The 16962-nt window shown below is 42.2% G+C and overlaps 7 non-coding genes across 7 annotated transcripts; 3 read left to right on the forward strand and 4 right to left on the reverse strand.

The window, feature by feature from the left end:
• Positions 1 to 284: 284 nt before the first annotated feature.
• trnai-aau (transfer RNA isoleucine (anticodon AAU)) lies at positions 285 to 359 on the reverse strand. The gene has a single exon. It is a non-coding gene; the product is annotated as a tRNA-Ile (tRNA).
• A 3463-nt stretch (positions 360 to 3822) lies between these two features.
• Positions 3823 to 3904, reverse strand: trnal-aag (transfer RNA leucine (anticodon AAG)). The gene has a single exon. It is a non-coding gene; the product is annotated as a tRNA-Leu (tRNA).
• Positions 3905 to 5125: 1221 nt separating this feature from the next.
• Positions 5126 to 5197, forward strand: trnae-uuc (transfer RNA glutamic acid (anticodon UUC)). Its single transcript has one exon. It is a non-coding gene; the product is annotated as a tRNA-Glu (tRNA).
• Positions 5198 to 7089: 1892 nt separating this feature from the next.
• Positions 7090 to 7163, reverse strand: trnai-aau (transfer RNA isoleucine (anticodon AAU)). Its single transcript has one exon. It is a non-coding gene; the product is annotated as a tRNA-Ile (tRNA).
• A 4086-nt stretch (positions 7164 to 11249) lies between these two features.
• On the reverse strand, positions 11250 to 11322 carry trnaf-gaa (transfer RNA phenylalanine (anticodon GAA)). The gene has a single exon. It is a non-coding gene; the product is annotated as a tRNA-Phe (tRNA).
• A 993-nt stretch (positions 11323 to 12315) lies between these two features.
• trnae-uuc (transfer RNA glutamic acid (anticodon UUC)) lies at positions 12316 to 12387 on the forward strand. Its single transcript has one exon. It is a non-coding gene; the product is annotated as a tRNA-Glu (tRNA).
• Positions 12388 to 14014: 1627 nt separating this feature from the next.
• Positions 14015 to 14086, forward strand: trnam-cau (transfer RNA methionine (anticodon CAU)). Its single transcript has one exon. It is a non-coding gene; the product is annotated as a tRNA-Met (tRNA).
• The last annotated feature ends 2876 nt before the right edge of the window (positions 14087 to 16962 follow it).

Raw genomic sequence — 16962 nt, forward strand, 5'->3', positions numbered from 1 at the left:
TCGTCATTGGAGGCTAAGCATAGTTGAGAAACACTGTTTTGCCCGCTTGAGTATGAATACAAATTTAGTTTCACATTAATTTGTGAAGAACAGAAATGTGGTGGGAACAAACCTAGCTAGTATTCCCTCACTGAGATGATTCACATGCTGGGTGGCATCTTCTGCGTTGTGGACCAGATAAATTAACAGATCACAGTAACTGAGGAAACATCGAGACAAGATATTATGTTATGTTAGGGCAAAATAAGTTGTATTTCACAATTTCAACTACTACAGAGAGGTACTGACCCATTGCGGGGGTCAAACCCACGACCTCGGCGTTATTAGCACCGCACTCTGACCAACTGAGTTAACAGGCCTCAAGCTGCACAATTCAGGTATTTGCATCATGACGGAATACGTCAACTAGCTAAACACTTAAGTTAAGACAAAAGAAGTTGGACTAGGTAATTTCAATCGATTTTGTAGAGGTCTTGGCCCATATGGAGGTCAAACCCACAACCTTGGTATTATTTGCACCTCAATCTGACCAACCGAGCTAACCAGCCATGTGCAAAGTGACCATGAATTTTGTGTGATTACCGCAATTGTAAATGTCAGCTAGCTAAACTGTTATGTTACGACAAAATAAATCATTTTAGGCAATCATAACTTACTCTGGAGGAAGGGTGTCAAATTGCACAAAATGAGGCAGCAGGCCAGATCTGTTCCCCAGGGTGTCTCTTTGACACGTGTTCTCGAGAAGCCGTGCCCGTTCAGCAGTCCAACCCACGACTTTGGTATTTACAGCAACACACTCTGACTAAAAGAGATAACCAGCAACGTGCTGGCATTGGCTCGGGTGCGACTGTGGGGCCAGTCGGCACGGAGATGCAGGGACGGACAGGTGAGGTCGAGCAGGGAGCGGCGTGTGGGAATTGAATGTCTTTCAAATAGAGGAAGGAAACGTTTAGGTCTCCCGGGCTGCATTAGAATCTGCCCCCATCTTCGGAGCCAACTTACCACCAGGTTGTGATTGGTTGAGAGCTCCGTCCCTCTCTTTACCCGAGTATCCTAGACATGCGGGTGTCCTGGTGCTTAATGCACATATGGACACCCTTATGATTGAACATGGTGCTCATTATTGTCAACCACTACGAGTGCAGAAATCTAACAATAGAACACCACTCGGGTTTCGATCAGGGGGGACGTTCTTCCCAATCACTCCCCCCAGTTCTCACATCAACATTGAAGTCCCCCAGCAGAACAAGGGAGTCCCCCTAAGGAGCACTCTCCAGCACCCCCTCCAAGGACTCCAAAAGGGGAAGGTACTCTGAACTGCTTTTGTGCATGCTCACAAACAACAATTAGGTTCCGTCCCCCCACCCAAAGATGAAGGGATGCACCCCTTTTGTCCCGCGGGCAACTCCAGAGTGGAAGAGTGTCCAACCCCCCTCGAGAGGATTGGTACCGGAACCCAAGCTGTGTGTAGAGGTGAGCCAAACTAGGTCGCGCTGGAATTTCTCAACCTTACGCTCAGGCTGTTTCCTGTTTCGTCCAATGATGTTGCTCATCATAAGAGGTCCTTTGAACCATTCTTCATCTGATCCCTCACATCAGAAGTTGGCCATGGGTAACCCTACCAGGGCTACAATGGCCCGGACAACAATAATAATTTTATACTTACAATAGGAGGGAATTGAAAGATAATATTGTAAGCTAAAATGTCAGTCGCTAGGCAATTGTTTGTTCATATTGTATCAGTTTTTGTAAGAATAGAAACATCTTTGTCATAAGAAACTTGCCCATAGTTTGGTCATTGCCATGGAGAGCTGTCACTGATTAATCCGACTTTGCCCAGAGTTTAGTCATTGTAATAGGAACCATACTATGCCCTGTTTTCCTATATGAAGACAAACCCACTGTTCATTTGAGCCATGGTAGCTCCGTCCATTCTTGCTCGTTTTGTGATTTTGCTGCTTTTTTGTCTTAATGTTTTGATGATTCCATTTACTTTGATTTGCTTTTTACTTGCTGTTCTGTCTAATCACCCCCGTGCTACTGCCACAATGTAGTTTTCCAAATACGAGATGAATAAAGTTATCCAATCCAATCCAATTTCATATGGAAATTGATGAAGCAAGCCAAGCCGTGATTGGCCACCCCTTATCAAATCACATGCGTCTTTTAAGTCTATCGTTATAACTGAATCTCTGGCAAGAAGCTGAGCAGGAAAAGAGTCTCTGACTGATGTGGGCAATTGTGTTCTTAAGATATTCCTGCCACAAATTGAGAAAAAAGGCTTTTTTCCTGTGCGGGTTGTTTAGTCTTATTTTCAGGTTCCCTTATGTTAAAATGTTGGAACATTGCCTGCGCCTTGAGAAGGTTTCTGAATAGTGTAACGTTTTAATTGGGCCACATGGGGCCATATAGTCCATTTGACCAGTTACCGGCTAAATAGCCCCTGCGACTACTTGACCGGTTACCAGCTAAGGGGCCACTTCTTTTAGGTTTAGGCTATTAGCTATCAAAGGTGCCTCCAACAGAATTCACGTGCAGGAGTGTTCCACGAGGAACACTCAATCGTTTGCTAAATAATTCATGCAAAAGTTGTTCTTAACAGACTAGAAGGTGGGTTCAATTTTTATATGTATATATTCTCTCAATGTGTAATAAAAGGGCTTTTTTGTGCGCCGCAATTGGTTTATTTTTTTCACTTCTCAAGTCGACAGAAAGTACAAGCTTGATTTCAAGACAATTAAACAGTGTATTTAAAAATACACTTAATAACTCAGGATGTTGAGAAACCTGTTTCCTGCTCAGGCAAAAGGTTTAGTCAGAAAGTGAAAGTTAAGAGACACATGTCTTAGAATCTAAGACTTAGATGGTAAGCAGTCAGTGGCGGTCTGTGCATTTTTTGGTAGCGCCTTCAACGCATCAAATCAATTCAACCCTCATAAACGATTTTATGGCTATAAAACCTTGTGTGTGCGGTCGATTGGTCGCCGGTATTTTAGTCGCTGTCTTTCGGTCGCCGGTCTTTTGGTCGTCGGTCTTTTGGTTGCGGTCTTTTGGTCACCCGGACCTTCTTTTATATCGCCATCGAAGCTAATGCTGAAAGTTGAACCTGTTCTGTCATATTTCTGGCAAAGTCCGTCTTGAAAATGGCTTTAAATCCACAAGACAATATATTTACTTGTGCAGCCAGCTCCAGGTACAGTTTGGTAGCTCTGGCTAATCAGTACCCAATCATAGTTGGTGAAACCGATGACGTATCCCTACGCCTGCGAGAAGGCAATGACGTATCCCTACACCTGCGACAAGGCATTGTGGTGTTGCCAACTCGAAATCTGATTGGTTAAAGCAACAGTCTTATCGACACTTGTTTAATCAAGCAGAGCCTGCAGTACTGGTTGTGATGGCCTTAAGAAAGATTTCCGACCCTGGTAACAAATAATGGCTGAAATGTGATTGGTTAAATGCTTCAATATGAAAACAAACATCTGAAAGCAGTGTAACCAGGGGGGACGCAATGAAAGAAAGCTAACAGACAATTTGGAATTATGTAATCAGTATTGATGGACAAAATATAATATATGATTCAGTTATATCTTAGGCCAGTAGAGAAGGCCTTGAAGGCCCTGACGGCCCGCCACTGTAAGCAGTGGACAAAAACGATTGCCCATCATCTATGATGGCTTCATCAGTGGTGTGCAACCACGAAGCTCCTATTTAGGCATGTGAGACCCTGCTCCCTCACCAGTGCTTTTGACATTTTAGTTTATATGTCATGGAAGAGCTATTTCTACCCATTAAAAAAGCCATTAGCACCTCAATTAATATTGGCAGGGGTGGGATTTGAACCCACGCCTCCTGAGAGACTGGAGCCTTAATCCAGGGCCTTGGGCCGCTCGGCCACACTACCTTAGATGAGGAAGTGGAATGTCTCCAAACACCTATAGCAATCTATACCGGATCTCTGAAGTGCTCAGACATTTGGTCGCCCGTCTTTGGTCACCGTTTAGGTTTGGGTTATGGTTGTCAAATGTACTTGGATATTAAACTCCAACCCAACCCCAGGGATGTTAGAAACCAAGTGCATATATATATATATATATATATATATATATATATATATATATATATATATATATATATATATATATATATATATATATATATATATATATATATATATATATATATATATATATATATATATATATATATATATATATATATATATATATATATATATATATATATATATATATATATATATATATATATATATATATATATATATATAAAAACGCCTATAAACAGCCATGACGTCATCAATACAATTGCTGAATTCGACCACCCTTACCATGTTATCATCAATTTCTTTGGCCCTTTTTTGGATGTCTTTGGCAACATTGAAGAGGTCCTGTAAATTATGCAATGTAAGGCCACCTTCGTCAGCTTTAGTCCTTCCAATAAGATTTGATGCTGAAGGTCTCGTCGGGCTCTTCAATGGAGGAGGTGAGACCCTCCATTGTCAACCAGATTCTCTGGCTACGCTCGCGTAGCTATTTCATGCTCTCAACCTGTCCAATAGACTCACTTTTTCGTTAATTGTTAACATTTCATATTTCGCTTTTTCTTCGGTTCATTAGATGCACCAAGGGATAAAGAGCGTTTGGGAGGCATCACAAAACTTTTACACTTGACTTGGCGAGAAGCGTACTGTATAGCAGAAGATAAGCGTGGACTGAGAATGGGCATCGGGAGAAGCTTGGACCACTGTAGTGAATGGGCCAATGGGGAGTCGAGTAGTTCAGTGAGTATTCAGCTGGCCAATCAGCTTGCGTTTATGCCCGTGATGCTTTGCGCATATGTGCATTCTTTGTGTCTAAAAATGTTGTAAAAGGATGCAATTACTAATTCCAATTGAATATTTGTTCTCAAATTTTGTAAAATAAGGTAAGTTCTAATTTTAATTTAATATTTGTCATTATTATTTTTTTTTTTCATTAAAAAAAAACATGAAGCTCTGAAGCCGCGATGGTGGAACCGCGAAGTTGCGAGGTCCCAATGTAATTTCATGAGTCTATCATCCAAACTTCATGCTTCTACTTGATCTGGATCAGCATGTCATGATATTTCCCATGTGGTCTAGTGGTCAGGATTCCTGGTTTTCACCCAGGTGGCCCGGGTTCGACTTCCGGTATGGGAAGCTACATATTAGATGGGTGAATTGGGAACTATTGAACCTCTATATTACAGAGGTTCAATAGTTGTCCCACATGTCAGAAAGCTGTCACAAGCATACTACCCGTGTGCATCTTCTAAAACTTTCTATGAACGTTACAAACGTATGCCGCACAATGTTTGCAGTTGTTTAAATATATAGATATCATCTAACCTTTTTAGTTAGTCTGATCAGATTTATGTCAGAAACTGTATAGTAAAAAAAGTTCAACATTAACAATTTGATATTGAAAACAGGCCTATATTTATTGCTCGACAAATGTGCAATTGTCTCTGTGATATGATTTAAGATTTTTGCTGCTAAATCTCTGAAGCCAACATTTTGGGGTTATGCTTCTAAATAGTGTGTTACTAAAATGCTTTTTTTAGATTTGGAAAAAATGAAACATTTCCAATGTGGAATTGCCTATCACTGTCAAATTTAATATTGTTGCGTATATTTTCATAGGTTAAAAAAAATATTAACTTAACACTGATGTTACTGTTTTTAAACAATAAAAATCTTCTTGAGGATTAGCATTCGTGGGAATTGGGGCGTGCCTGCCTGCAAGTCAGCCGGGTGTCTCACTGCACCCTCAGACATCTGGGATAGATTGCTGTAGGTTTGTGGAAACCTTCTATCACCCTCATTTATGGTGGTGTGGCCGAGCAGTCCAAGGCGCTGGATTTAGGCTCCAGTCTCTCGGGACACTCTGATGGGATTAATCCATCAACGCTGCTTTTTCTACAAACCTCCTGGGACTTCTTACATGAAGATCTTGATGAAAGAGTCCTCACTGAGGGAGCCCAGATACACAGTCGCTTGTGCAGGCAGACTTTCTCGTGGAGCGGCTGGGAATAACTGTCCACGGAGTGTTTGTTAGTGGCTGTCAAGTGGAGGGACAAACAATCCACTCACAAGTTGTCCTTTTCTGGAATCCCCTAGATGGCGATGTGCACTTGGTTACTAACGTCCCTGCCGGCATACACCACCCCGTACGTACCTTTTCCGAGGACCACTTGGTTGCCGTTTTCGTTGGTCTCATACAAGTATTGGGAAGGGAAATGTGATAAATCATTATGGATGGCCATTTAAGATTTAATTACCTCTTTATGGTTTTAGATAATTCCATTTGTAAAAAATTACATTCAATTTTGAAAAAAAATTTGTTGTCATCAGCTTATGCACTTTTTGTTTAGCATCTTGGACAAGTAATTGCTCTCTAAAGAAGGGTTCTAAGTCATTCGTGGTTATCTTAGATTTTTGCGTAAAGTTACAAAGATAACCATGAATGAGTGAAAAATGTGACCACAATCCTCAACTATAAATATTTTGTGATGTGTTATAATATTGATAGAACATATACCAATTGTCTCTCATCTCATGTTCGTGCTTGCTAGCAATTATTATGAAAAGCTAAGGTTCAAAATGTTAGCCCACTAGCATTAGCAAGGTAGCTCAGTCACCTTACCAGACAGATAAACAACTCTGGTACTGCATTTTGTTGATTCGAATTTAAAAGTTTTTACATTTTTAGTTAGAGATTTTTGCACTTGTGACGACTATTAAGATAACCATATTGTGATTTTCTACAGGCTTCCTCATTGGAGGCTAAGCAAAGTTGAGGAGCACTTTTCTGACCGCTTGAATATGAAGACATATTTAATTTCACAACAATTATGGGAAGAACAGAAATGTGGTGGGAACAAACCTAGCTAATATTCCCTCACTGAGGTGATTCACATCCTGGGTGGCATCTTCTGCCTTGTGGAGCAGAGAAATTACCCAATCCTAGAAACTGAAGAAACATCAAGACAAGATATTATGTTAAGTTAGGGCTACATAAATTCTATTAGGCAAGTACTACAAAGAGGTCATGGCCCGTGTGGGGGTTGAACCCACGACTTTAGCGTCATTAGCACCACACTCTGACCAACTGAGTTAACAGGACATGTGATGCACAGCCCATATATTTTCATAATGAAGCAAATGCAACACGTCAACTAGCTAAACACTTATGTTAAGGCAAAAGAAGTTGGACCAGGTAATTTCAATTGACTTTGGAGTTGTCATGGCCCATATGGAGGTTAAACCCACAACCTTGGAATGATTAGCACCTCACTCTGACCAACTGAGCTAATCAGCCATGTGCAAAATCGCCATGATTTTTGTGTAATGACCGCAATTGCAAATGTCAGCTCGCTAAACTCTTACTTTGCGGCAAAATGAATCATTTTAGGCAATCTTAACTTACTCTAGGGAAAGGGTGTCAAACGGTACAAAATGATGCAGAAGGCCAGATTTGTTCCCCGGGCTGCCTCTTTGACACCTGTGTTCTAGAGAGGCCGTGCCTGTTGAGCGGTCGAACCCACGACTTTGGCATTTACAGCACCATGCTCTGCCTAAATGAGATAAAGAGCAATGTGTTGGCATTGGCTCGGGTGCGACTGTCGGGCCAATCAGCATGGAGATGCGGGGATGGACGGGCGAGCGGAGAGCTTGAACGGATGAGGTCGAGTGGGGAGCGGTGAGTGGGAATTGAATGTCCTTCTAATAGGGGAACGAAACGTTTAAGTCTCCCGGGTTGCACTGGCATCTGAGCAAACCCACCACCAGGTTGTGATTGGTTGAGAGCTCCATCCCTCTCTTTACCCAAATATTCAAGACATGCGGGTGTCCTGGTGCCAAATGCACATATGAACACCCTTATGCTTGAATATGGTGTTCATTATTGTCAATCCAATACGAGCGCAGAAATCCAACAATAGAACACCACTCGGGTTTCGATCAAGGGGGGGACGTTCTTCCCAATCACCCCCTCCAGTTCTCACATCAACATTGAAGTCCCCCAGCAGAACAAGGGAGTCCCCCTAAGGAGCACTCTCCAGCACACCCTCCAAGGACTCCAAAAGGGGTATTCTGAACTGCTGTTTTGTGCATGCACACAAACAACAATCAGGTAGCTAAGATGCTAAGATGGAGGGACGCAACCCTTTTGTCCCGCGGGCAACTCCAGAGCCAAACTATGTCGAGCCGGGATTTCTCAACCTTACGCTTAGGCTCTTTTCCTAACCGCGTCCGGGTGAGGGAAGATTTCATCCAATAATGTTGCCCATCATAAGTGGTCCTTTGAGCCATTCTTCGTCTAATCCCTCACATCAGACCAGTTGGCCATGGGTAAGCCTACCAGGGCTACAAGGCCCCGAAGAACATTGCTCCAAGGATCACTGGGGCTGATCGGTGGGGTATTATAAACTTAAATACAACATGGTATATTGTTTTGTAAATCCTGGCGCCGAATGTCTCGTACCGAGTTTTTCATTGGAATGGAAATTTTTAAAGGCATAATGGATGACTCTGTGAATAGCAGGACTAACTCATGACAGTCCCCGGCCGAGACCGAGGTTCTTGCGCTGGTGGTCCACAGGAGCTCCGTCAGCAGGTGAGAATACCCACGATTCCTCAGTATATGTGCTTTGATTTGATAGCTGAAGACTGAAGAAGCAGAGTGGCGCAGCGGCAGCGTGCTGGGCCCATAACCCAGAGGTCAATGGATCGAAACCATTCTCTGCTACTAACATCAGTTGTTGTTTTGTAGAAGCAAACTACCCCACTTCCAAGTGTTACCATTGGTGTGAAATAATGTTCTTGAAAATTATTGATTCTGCAAAAGTTACCTTTTCTCACTTCATATTCTTCTGATCAAAATTCCGATAGAAATTGATCGGGAATCAGACCTGATCGCATCATTTTCACAAGATCGGAATCTGACAAAAAACTAATCATTTTTCTGAAACACGTCCCGCAAATGCCTTGACATTTTGATGAAGGCGGAAGTAATATATACGATATAAATATACATATATAATATTGTTGGATATCGGCGCTCGTATATATAATATACGAGCGCCGATATCCAACAATAGAACATCACTCAAATTTCGATCAAGGGGGACGTTCTTCCCAATCACTCCCCCAGGTTTCACATCAACATTGAAGTCCCCCAGCAGAACAAGTGAGTCCCCCCAAGGACTCCAAAAGGAGTAGGTACTCTGAACTGCTGTTTTGTGCATGCACAAAAACAACAATCAGGTGCCGTCCCCCCACCCAAAGATGGAGGGATGCAACCCTTTTGTCCAGCGGGCAACTCAAGAGCCAAACTATGTCAAGCCAGGATTTCTCAACCTTACGCTCAGGCTCTTCCTAACCGTGTCCAGGCGAGGGAAGATTTCGTCCAATAATGTTGCTCATCATAAGAGATCCTCTGAGCCATTCTTCGTCTAATCCCACACAACAGACCAGTTGGCTATGGGTAAGCCTACCAGGGCTACAAGGCCCCGGGCAACATTGCTCCAAAGTTCACTGGGACTGATTAACCCCACCACCGGGACTCAAGAACTTCACCACCACGATAAGGTAATGACTCGTTGGTGGGGTATTATTAGTTTAAATTCAACATGGTGTATTGTTTTGTAAATACTGGTGCCGAATGTCTCGTACCGAGTTTTTGATTAGAATGGACATTTTTAAATACATAATGGACGACCCTATGAATAGCAGGACTAACTCATGACATTCCCAGGCCGAGACCGAGGTTATTGCGCTGGTGGTCTTCGGGAGCTCCGTCAGCAGGTGAGAAAACCCACGATTCCTCAGTATATATGCTTTGATTTGATATGTGGAGGTGGAAGAAGCAGAGTGGCACAGCGGGAGCGTGCTGGGCCCATAGCCGGGGGTCAATAGATCGAATCCATTCTCTGCTACTGACAACAGTTCATTTTTTGTAGAAGCAAACTACCCCACTTCCAAGTGTTACCATTGCTGTGAAAAAATGTTCTTGAAAATGATTAACTCTGCAAAAGTTACCTTTTCTCACTTCATATTCTTCTGATCAAAATTCCGATAGAAATTGATCGGAAATCGGGCCTAATCGCATCATTTTCACAAGATCGGAATCTGATAAAAAATTAATCATTTTTCTGAAACACGTCCCGCAAATGCCTTGACATTTTGATGAAGGCGGAAGTAATACAGTAAAACATGGTCAGGCCTAAAAATCATTGTGAAAAAAGAACAGAAAATAGTCAAATAGGAAAATTCCTTTTTATTTCATTCCATTTTTCTTTTTGTCATCTATTTAAATACTAACAACAAGTGTTTAATTGCATTCTAGTTTCATACACATATTTGAGAGCATGTTCTCACCAAAAAGAAAATTCAGTCTCAGTTAAAAAACAAATGAAAAAGACAGGTAAAAAAATTGAAAACAATCGAAAATTACATCTAAATATGAGAAAAGAAATTCTTATTGTGGGGTTTATTCTGTAATACTATTATATATGTGTGTATTTATTCATTGTTGTATTAAATCATTCTTCAAATTGTCCAAAGAGAACTCGGGGTCGTAACCAGTCACCCAGTCCTCATTCCAAGGACTAGTTTCCTGACCTTTACCTTAGAATGCAGACCTAGAGCACTTAAGAAGATGCTGATGCAGCAGGGTCGCTATCCGCTCAACCTTTGTGATTACTCGCATATTGTCGTAAATTTTCAACATTCTCTATCTGAGCCAATTTTGGTCATGGAGGTGACAAGAATCAAACTTGACTGCAAAACCACTCATGGCTTACAAGGAAGCCAATTTCAAACTGACTGCCTACTGAATTAGGCTTGGTTTGTAAAGTCCAATGTGTTGCCAAAGCCGGAGGTAAACCAGGTATCGTTACATCCTCAGTCCTTCACTCACCCATCTGAGCTACTTTGGCTGATTATTATGATTAACAACCAACTTGGACTGCAAATTTACTGATGGCTTACTAGTACAATATTAAAACTGGAGCATTTACTGATATTGGTCTTGTTTAGAGAGTCCAATGGACTGACGAAGACCAAGGTCGATCAGGGGAATGCTCTCCATCATTACTTATCTGAGCGAATTTAGACCATGTTGGTGACAAGAGTCAAACATGACTGCAAAACAACTCATTGCTTACAAGGAAACAGTTGATGTAGGACACATTTGCCTAGCCCAATGGGCTGCCGAAACCCGGGCTTGAACCAGGGACCTTTAGATCTTCAGTCTAACGCTCTCCCAACTGAGCTATTTCGGCTGATTGATGAACAATGCAACCAACTTGGATTGCCAAATGACTCATGGTGTGACAAGCTAAAGTGATTAAGTTATTAATGATTGCATGTTGGGGATTACAGTAAAAGTTGGATTGAGGACAACAACTAATTACTGTGATTATTTCTCCCTGTGTTCCAAGCAGTATGAAAATGCAGGGTGCAATATTCATAGGCACCGCCCGGGATTGCAGTTCAGATGACCAGTGTCGATGACCTGCTCACTAAATTCTGAGCCTCTTAAATCCAAACATTACAAACCAGGAAGAAGGCAGCGAGGAGAGGTGCTGTTAAGAAATGGAAGTTGGCAGTTGAGTACTCGTCTTCTGAGGCCAAGCTGAGATCATCAGAGAGACAGTAAAGACGTGTCAGAAATTTCCGTGTTCAGCGGAGGTGTAAAGGTGGTCAGTTTGACCAGATTGTCAGGCTACGCTCGCGTAGCTATTTCCTGGTCTCAACCTGTCCAACAAACTCACTTTTTCGTTAATTGTTTAAAGAGCGTTTGGGAGGCATCACTAAGGGCTTTACAAAACTTTTACGCTTAACTTGGCGAGAAACGTACTGTATAGCACAAGATAAGCGTGGACTGAGAATGGGCATCAGGAGAAGCTTGGGCTACTGTAGTGAATGGGCCAATGGGGAGTCGAGTAGTTGAGTGAGTATTCAGCTGGCCAATCAGCTTGCATTTATGCCCGTGGTGCTTTGCGCATACGTGCATTCCTTCTGTTTTAAAAATTTGTAAAATGATGGAATTACTAATTCTAATTGAATATTTATTCTCAAATTTTGTAAAATAATGTAATATCTAATTTTGATTTAATATTTTTCATTATTTATTTTTTTTTTCATTAAAAAAACGGGAAGCTCTGAAGCCGCGATGGATGAACCGCGAAGTACCGAGGTCCCAATGTAATTTGATTAGTCTATCATCCAAACTACATGCTTCTACTCGATCTGGATCAGCTTTGCATGACGTATCCCATATGGTCTAGCGGTCAGGATTCCTGGTTTTCACCCAGGTGGCCCGGGTTCAACTCCCGGTATGGGAAAGTTCAAACTTTTGAACTTCTATAATTTCCAGAAACAAATCCCTTTGAATTAAATGTCTGCATTCAGGAATATTGGACCTCTGTACTTTCCGGAAAAAAATGCCAATTAGTCGCCATAAGCCTTTCACGGTTCTTACAAAGTAGACGTTTGTTGCTAATGATGTGGTTATTTATTGAGTCTATCATCCATGCTTCTTGCTCCTAAATGATCTGGATCTGCTTCCCATGAGATATCCCATATGGTCTAGTGGTCAGGATTCCTGGTATTCACCCAGGGGGCCTGCAATTTTTTATGGTCTCAAGTTTTTTTTACTTTTTCAAATGAATGACAACAAAAAACAACACAATTTGACAAAAAGCGATACATATGACTCTCTTGTTCTTAGAGATGTAGCGTCATTGACTGAACAACTCCCTCCTCTGGCTAGGGGAGGAAGTCCATGGCTCAAGAAATTCTTGGCCTTAATGGGTGGACAGAATTATGCGCTTGGTGACTTGAGACAGGCTATGTCAGCTTCCTGCACTCAACATCAGCTATGAATGATAGAAGAAGAGGCAGGAACTACTAGAAATCCTCATGAAATTCCATTGACCCAGGTATCGGACGCCTTACTTAAGGCAATTAAAATGCCTTCCCAAGACCTCATGATTGTTTCCATACACACCGATTAAGCTGGAGGTCCGGTGCACTATGGACAATGTGTTAAAAACTGGATAGAAAGCACCGGCCGCCATCCATCTGGCATATTTGAGAGTGAAACCTAGTTCAGAACAGCTGTTTTCGGGGGTCTTGCGGAACCTGTGAAAAAGGAATTGAAGAAGGACCCAGACTTGACGATTGGTGACGAACCTAGATTTAAACGTCACCTGACTCACCATTGGAAGATGTATGATGAAGAAAAGGTCAAAGAAAAAAAACAAATAGAAAGTTTTAATTTGAGAAAATGCACACTGGTAGTATGCTTGTGACACCTTTATGATATGTGGTAAGATTAACTGTTTTTATAATATCGAAAATCCACAAGAACCCAAACAGGTGAAAAACCTGTATCATGCTCAGTCTTTAGTCAAAAATTCAGTTGCCAAAACACCTTAAAATCACACGAAAGGACCCAGGCAGGTTAAACATATTTTCTTTGTCAGTTTATAGTTAAACATTCACTTGGCAGGTCAATGTAAAGCATCACAGAACTAATCCACACACAGGAAAAATATTTTTTTTCCTGCCCAGTCTGTGATCAAACATCCAATCACAAGAACACCTTTAAAAAACACAAGATCTCATACTGGTAAAACGAAAAACTTCTTCCTGCTCGATTTGTAAAGTAACATGAGCTATTAGCTAAAGTGCCAGTATAAATTTGACATGGTATCTTGATTTTGTTATTTGCGCCGCCGAACGTCTTGTATTTGTGTTTTTCATTCAAATGGAAGTGCAAAATGGATGACTAAATTGCAGAACTCGCCGTGGGTGTGACAGTCCACAGTCGAGACTGAGGTGCTTGTGCTGGTGGTCCTCAGGAGCTCCGGCAGCAGTTGGGAATCGTCACGTGCCTCTGTATGTCTGCTTGGATTAGTCTGATTGATTAGATTTGTGAGTCAGCTTGTCACATGACATGAGAGAAGAAGCAGAGTGGCGCAGCGGAAGCGTGCTGGGCCCATAACCCAGAGGTCAATGGATCGAAACCATTCTCTGCTACAAGCGTGAGTCCATATTTCATGGAAGCAACCTACCCGACTGCCAAGTGTTACCATTATTATGAAAAAAAGATTCTTGAAAATCATCAATTCTGTAAAAGTTACATTTTCTCACTTCATATTCTTCTGATCAAAAATCCAATCGAAATTGATCGGAAATAGGGCTTGTTGGCATCATTTTCACAAAATCGGAATTTGATAAAAATAAAACGAATCATTTTTCTGAAACACGTCCCGCAAATGCCTTGACATTCTGATGAAGGCAGAAGTAATACGGCGAAACATGGGCAGGCCTAAATTTCATTACATTTAGTCCATTTTTCTTTGTGTCATCTATTTCAAATATTAACAACAACAAGTGTTTAATTGCATCCTAGTTTCATAAACATACTTGAGAGCAGGTTCTCAACAAAAAGAAAATGCAGTATCAGTTAAAAAAAAAACTGAACAAGACAGGTAAAAAAGTGAAAAAAAATCGAAAAGTACATCTAAATATGAGAAAAGAAGTTCTCATCCTTAGTGTTGGACAGTATTCGGTAATCCTATTATATGAGTATTTAACCATTTTTGTATGAAATCTTCAATTTGTCTGAGGAGAACTCACGATCGTAACAAGTCACCGAGTCCTCATTCCAAGGACTATTTACTGGACCTTTACCCCAGAATGCAGACCTAGAAGGACGCTTAACAATATGCCGATGCAGCGGAATCGCTATCCAAACAACCTTCGTGATTACTCGCATATTGTCGTAAATTTTCAACACTCTCTATCTGAGCCAATTTGGGTCATGGAGGTGTCAAGAATCAAACTTGACTGCAAAACCACTCATGGCTTACAAGGAAACCGGTTTCAAACTGACCTCCTGCTGAATTAGGCTTGGTTTGTAAAGTCCAATGTGTTGCCAAAACCTGGGGCTGAACCAGGGACCTTTAGAGCTTCAGTCTCACGCACACCCATCTGAGCTACTTCGGCCAATTGATATAAACCAGGGGTCTCAAACTCGCGTCCTGCGGCCCAACTGCGGCCTGCGGGACGCTAATTTGCAGCCCGCGTGTTAATATGCAAGATTAATGTCCGTGCGGCCCGCAAGATTGATATGAATGACACGGTGTTCGGAGCTGGATGAACCAATCACGGTGAATGAAGTACACGGCTCTGGAGGGCGGGACATTGGCCGGGCTGTCCAGTGCCTCACTCACTCACTCATTCATTCCTCCAATCAGCTGGGCAGAGGAGAAGCCGTGAAGCCGATCACGCCGCTCGGCTTGGAGTGCTGCCGTAATCCAATACGATCGGAGGGCGAAAGTGCGCATGCGCCACAGAACCGAGCGGCTGAAAGTTAAAAATTCAATCCGAGACTCATTCCTAGTGTAAACCCATATTACAGCCCCAGAGATGTCTGTTTCAAAGCTTGCCGTGAAGAGAAAGGTCAGTGATGAGCACAGACAGTTTCAAGAAAAGTGGGGAGTGCAATATTTCTTTGTTGAGCACAGGGGCACCCCGACGTGACTCATTTGCACTGAAAAAGTTGCGGTCCAAGGAATACAATTTGAAACGTCATTATGCTACGAGACATGCTGAGGAGTACGACAAATACCAGGGAGATGGGAGAGCCAACCAGGTTGACAGTCTTAAAACACGTCTTCTGAGGCAACAGGATTTCTTCAAGAAGGCTACCAAGGAAAATAATGCAGCAGTCGAAGCTAGCTACGCCGTTTGTGAGCCGATTGCTAAAGCAAGAAATCCATTCACAGAAGGTGAATTCATCAAAAAGTGCATATTACAGGCTGGACATTTTGTCTGTCCATAAAAGAAAAGTCTGTTCAACCACACTAGCCTTTCTGCCAACACCCTGGTAGAGTGCATTTCTGACCTGTCAGGTGACATTTATGATCAACTGTATGAAAGAGCGCAATGTTTCAGTGTATATTCAGTGGCTCTTGATGAGACCACAGACATCACAGACACTGGCCGGCTCGCAATACATGTCCGTGGTGTTGATGACAATTTCGAAGTGATGGAGGAGTTGCTAATAGTAATTCCAATGCATGGCCAGACCACCGCTAAGGAATTATTTCACCAGCTGTGTGATGCCATTGAGAATACCGGTTTGCCATGGAAGAGCTTTGTTGGAATAACAACTGATGGAGCCCCGTCAATGATTGGGAGGAAGAATGGGCCATGTGCCTTTTTGGGAGCACATACTTGTGTGAGAAACTCTTCTCCACCTTGAACTTCAATTAGTCCAAATATCGGTCCAGACTTACTGATGAGCATCAAGCTCGATTGAGGGTCTCCCCTGCTTCCTCCCTCAAGCCAAATAAGACTCAGCTATGTGAGAAGAAGCGCTGCCAGGTCTCTAGCAGCAAGAAGTAAGAGAAGCTGTGAAATAAAGATATTTGATAACATTGGTATGTTTTATCATTGCTTTTGTGGAAATCCTAATGCGGCACAGTCTCACCCAGACTCTGCCTCTAGCGGCCCCCAGGTAAAGTGAGTTTGAGACCCCTGCTTTAAATCAACACACCAACATATTTGCTTGTACTCCTCGCTCAAAATAAAGCTTGGTAGTTCTCTAAGTTAGTGCACTGAAAGTGGCGGACACTCCCTTTTCCCGGCTGTAACAGGCTTGCTAGCTTTGGAGTTGACCGCCCTTTCTTAATGTCCATTTTCTTCTGGAAAAGTCTGTCTGGAAAATAGCTTTGAGAGCAAATCTACAACCAAATCAATTTCCTTTCCTTGGTCTACCATAGTGGGTAGAGTTAACGATCCGGCTGGATCACTTTGGCTTTGGTCCGCCTACTAGCCAATCATAGTTGGTGAAAGCGATGACGTAACCCTCCGCCTGCTAAATGGCCTTGGTGACACCAAATCGA

Source organism: Stigmatopora nigra, chromosome 20 (genome assembly GCF_051989575.1).
Source record: "Stigmatopora nigra isolate UIUO_SnigA chromosome 20, RoL_Snig_1.1, whole genome shotgun sequence".
Classification (NCBI taxonomy): domain Eukaryota; kingdom Metazoa; phylum Chordata; class Actinopteri; order Syngnathiformes; family Syngnathidae; genus Stigmatopora; species Stigmatopora nigra.